Source organism: Dreissena polymorpha, chromosome 12, assembly GCF_020536995.1.
Source record: "Dreissena polymorpha isolate Duluth1 chromosome 12, UMN_Dpol_1.0, whole genome shotgun sequence".
Lineage (NCBI taxonomy): Eukaryota > Metazoa > Mollusca > Bivalvia > Myida > Dreissenidae > Dreissena > Dreissena polymorpha.
The window spans coordinates 21721366-21726471 of record NC_068366.1 but is presented as its reverse complement, the minus strand read 5'-3'; the positions used below and the strand labels follow the sequence as shown (position 1 = coordinate 21726471).

General features: G+C 36.1%; 1 long non-coding RNA gene across 1 annotated transcript; it reads right to left on the bottom strand.

The window, feature by feature from the left end:
- Positions 1 to 3853: 3853 nt before the first annotated feature.
- LOC127852925 (uncharacterized) lies at positions 3854 to 4872 on the bottom strand. The gene is made up of 3 exons (XR_008036363.1): positions 4812 to 4872; positions 4431 to 4489; positions 3854 to 4175 (listed from the first exon to the last, which is right to left on the bottom strand). It is a non-coding gene; the product is annotated as an uncharacterized LOC127852925 (long non-coding RNA).
- Between the last annotated feature and the right edge of the window lie 234 nt (positions 4873 to 5106).

Here is a 5106-nt window from a genome sequence, read left to right as displayed (position 1 = left end):
TACTTCTTTTCTTATCGCAACTTCTCTTACTCGAACTCTACTCTTACACTTCCTTCCCTTTCTTTCTCAACTTATTACATTTTTTGCTATCTATACTACCCTGTGATATGATTTGTATTACAACATATATATTTTCTCCATTTCTAAACGGTATTCAAATACCAATCACTGAGCTATATGTTTCTAAATTTTGTCATTTTTATAAGTTGTTGTTACACGTTTGGTCGTTTACACCATAACAGCAGCGCTTCTAACAGACAGAAGAGAGACATAGCATAAGCCTCGAGCTTTTTTCTCAATTCTGTCAAATTGCATCCTACAACCTTTATATTAAGCAATACTGCAATTTCTTACTGCCTTGTGTATTGTTCGAAAATAATATGTTTGTTTGTATTGTATCGCTTATGTGTACTTTCTTTTGAACTAAATAAATAGTGTTTAAACCAACCTGTAATAAAATACAGAATGTGTATTATTACAACAATAAAGGTCTGTATAATTATACATGAAACAAAAAACGTGCATGAAAACATCATTTAAAATCTTGTAGTCCAGTCAAAATATCCCCAAAATAGCCATAACCTTAAAAAAATTGCAACAGAAACGAAACCTTTAAATTTACCATCTAGGATCTATAACATATCAAATAAAAAAAATCTAGAAAAATCTAAGCAGGGGAAATATTGTAAAAAAATGAAAATATTTACTAGGTAAACACTTAATATTTCAGATAGAAATTGCCTGCTACATCTTAATAGTGTTCAGAAGAGCAGTTTCATTTCAATATTTGAACATAATCCGGTACACAGAAAGAAGCAAATAATATAAAAATATAATTTTTTGCTATCTGTGCATGTATTTAAAGCGAGATAAATATACATTAAACATTATACAATAATGAAGAAGTGGGTGGGGCAACGAACATAACCTCAATAGGATATATGACTGCCACATTATGTTCATGTGTGGCCACAAGTATCAGGCGCATGTAATAAAGTCTTTAACACAAATGTTAAACCAGGTTCTTATAATTCCAAGTCTGAGTCAGAATCGTCTGATTCCCGTCTACATGTTGTGTTAGTGCAACTAATACCCTGGCACTCTGAACATCCAGTTGTACATTCAAGTCCGTTTTTTCTACATGTGCATTTTTTAGAATCGCAATTTCGTTTGCATCTGCATTTAATCATGTTAAGAAGGTTCTCTGGGGCAGGCGGTAAATCTGTTTTCAATGGTAGAAGTCTGTCGTTATTAAGAGCCCAACCCCATTCAGTTGGCAGCAGTCATGGGTCAGCTCCTATCCACTCCTGGACTTGAAAATATGAGCGCACGCTGTGATACTTAGCCGACCTAGAGGTAGGTGGTAATGTTTGGACCTACACATGGGTTGTACTTGTCATTACCTTCCGCGTAAATTTCCTGATGCGTAACATGTCTAACCCTTCCTCATCCAATCCACCATACAGACTAACAAGTATCTTTTCTCCATTTCTTACTATGCTTTCTTCAGTGGACTGTTCTATGAATGTCTCCGCAAGTGTAACAAGATCTGTATCACCCAAAAACCTTTTCAGTGCCGCTCCTTTGCTTATGCCATACATCTGTGAGGTAGTATCACATCCCGTGAGGGCATGTATTACAGGCAGGATATGGGAACAGCTGAGACCTAATGCCCGTTTTGTCTTCTGAATATGCCAAACTCGCAATCCCTTGGAGGCTGTAGCACTGGTTGCTGACTTGAAGAATACCGATCTGCTGGGTGAATTGAAATGTAACAGAAGTACAAGTAAATCCGTATATTCACCAATAATGGTTACATTTGATGTTTCCGCTAATTTGAGAGAAGTTTCTACAATCAACCGATCAGCATCGTGGACAGCGTGAACACAACGATATCCGTGTCCTTCTAATTTTGTTCCCAACATGAAAATGAAATTCTGTTTATTTTCTGGGTTTGACAAGAACTTCTCTTTTCGTGAAGCCAATGGAGTGCATTTTGTAAAGTAGACTTTTGGTCCAACAACACCATGCGTACGCCTGATATGTGCTGTGTCTTTTGTTGTTGGTCCTGACAGATAACCATCAAACACAGTCACTGCATTGGAATACCTTCCAGCTATGTAGCTTATATAGGCTTTATAGATTTAAGCAAATGTCATTCCCAACTTCCACGGCAAATGAGGAAGAAGAGATCCACCATCAAGCACATAAGTTAAGTTTACAGTGTCAGATTCCTCACATGCACTACAGTCACCAAGTTTCCATATCGCATCAGCCAGTAAGGACTTTTGAGACTTTCTTTCGAATGAGTCCAGTAGTATCAAACAATGCAGATGGTACATCACAAAGCTCATATGAAAATATACTCGGAATGTCATCAGCAAATCTTTGGGCTGCTGTAGATAGTCTTTGAAACAGTAATTGTGGATCAACTTTCACAACGTCATCTGTCTTGGTCCGCGGTGCAGCGTCCAGAGTAACCGCCCTTTTGTTCCGTTTAAATGTGATTTCAAAAGCATCTTGTCCCATCATAGACTGGACAATACCATCCCCAACACTTTTAGCCTTATGTACATTCACGTTTTCTGAGGAGGCGACACCAGTTTCTATATTGTACAAAAGAGGATCCTTTCGAAATGGGGTTCTTTCTTCTAGAAAGGACACGAATGTTTGTGTGTCCTTGTAGTCTCTCTCATTGCGAGTTTTCCCAAATTCTTTATTATGTTGTGGACTGGACTGAAATTCTTTCTCACAGAAAGATTGCATTGCATTGTTCATTTCAACACATGTAGGCATGAATAAAAGCCATTGTGTACGCATTTATCCCTCCAATTGACAAGAGATCCTCAGTTGTAATGCGCCTTCTTGTCACTAAAGTTTCCCGGTGTAACACAGGCAATCATACCCATACCATGAAAGGTATTGTGTCCATCCAAAGTCCGTAGATTATGGTCAACATTGTCACCCACATATTGAATGAACATGTCTTCATGATAGTTTTCAATATTTGTATTGTTTGAAAAAACTGCACTTGACTCGAACATCTGCACTTCAGAGTAAGACACACAAAATCCAAGGCTATTCAACACATCAATGAGATACCTTGACGCAAAATGATGATGGAGCTGAACAGCCAACCCCAACTGTAATGGAGCTATGAAAGTTCTAGGTCGACAAGCTTGCATAATGGCTTGTCTTGACCTATTGAGCACAATTTTACATCAGAATCCTTCCCCGAAAATATTTCTCTTAAAAAGATTAATAAGCTTTCAGGCACAAACTGCTTATTGGCGATTAACTTAGCTGCTGTTTTTAAGAGTCACTTTTTTGGGCCTCGGCATTATCTAACTTTCCTTGTGAATAGAAGTCATGTAATATTTAAGCTGCAGTTCTTGTAAAGGTGACCACATCTACTTTCCCATTTATGTTTGTGATTATAACTGAATCAACAAAATGTTACTTTAATTTCTGCTTAGTGTATTGTACACCATATGCATTTTCTCCACAAATATTTTTCATTTGATCAACTAAATCTGTAACTGTTATTTGCTCACCGTCACTTTCTTTTAATGATGAGATCACTTGTTGAAAAGCTAGATGTGCTGCTTCGTTCGTGGGTCTGCCTCGTATTGGTGATGTCATCGTCATAGGTTCGGTAACAGTGCGGAAATTTGTTGGCATATCTTTAAATGTTCTAAAATTGATGTTACAGGACTGGTGGTAAACTGCATCAACTGCTGGTAGGTCATTTACATATTCTATCCTGCCCCGGACCTTATCAGCACAATCATCTCCTCTAGCTGAACACAACTTTATTATAGTTTTTTGAAACTCTAATGTCCTTACTGGAAAAACATCCAAACCGCGTTTTCTGTCATTGTATTTAGCAGAATGACCACAAAATATACAATGTTCTTGAAAATTCAATACATCAGCTTTAGACCTCACAAATCTTGTGTTTGGACTAAGGTTTTCTTTTGTATCGCGAACAATAACATTAGCATGTGTACGTCTTTCGACATGCAATGTGAACAAAATTTCCTGGAACAGCCTGAACATTATCCTGTCTCTTCTAGCTAGCATCATTTATTCCTCTGCATCCTTTTACTGTAAGTTTAGAGCCTTGGTTGTCTTCAACTGCATGGTGACATATACAGCAAATCATGATATCCATTCTGTAATATAAAGAGGAGAAAACTGTTAGGTTTATGTTACACACTTACTGATTTTTTTTCATTACTGCATTTATTTTTAATAATATATAAACTTTGAACCTGTACACTTGTATTACACCATATTTATAAGTATAATGTTGGTCTGATTCTAGTTTCAAAATAGGGCATGCGTGGTAAGAAGTTATAGTAGATTTCTTCATATTGTTAAACTATAAATTATATTAATTTCATCATTTTTGACACAATAATACTCACATGTCAGGATTTCTAACATTATCCGCAAGACATCAGGTAAATCACTTATATGTTATTGTCTGAAATACATAATACAAAAAATAGAAATGTTTGTTATGGGAGCAATTTTGTTAGAAAGCAAAATGCTTGTTATCATGTCTGGTAATGGTCACCGTAAACATGAGTGAATCTGGCTGATGCAAGTATTCATGAAGCGTCCAACATGAAAGCCCAAAGAAGGATGACAAAGACCAATAACCTTAATTAACATGAGCTTTAACAATGATCCATTAATGACAATTTCATGTATGCATTTTAGATTGCATGGATAACTAGATTGGCAAAAATATATTGGATTCGCTAATTTTCTGTCATTTATTTCAAAACCCAGGAAATACTTACAAAAACAGACTGGTCACCAAATGCTTTGTCAATTGTCTGAACATCTGTCACACAGCTGCTGGATTCAAATGAAATATAAAGGAAAGGAAAACAATAAGTATTTTATGTTGTATTGGTAGCTATAGACTTTTAAAGTAATAAGTAAATGAGTAGTCAAATTGAAATTTTGACACAAAAGCGCTTCCGTACTTGAGTTTTTATGCAGTAGCTGCATTCCCGCGGACAACGTTTCAACCCAAAAATGTGTGTTTAGTGGTGATTATGATTGATTTTTTTATAAATGTAACTTATATTT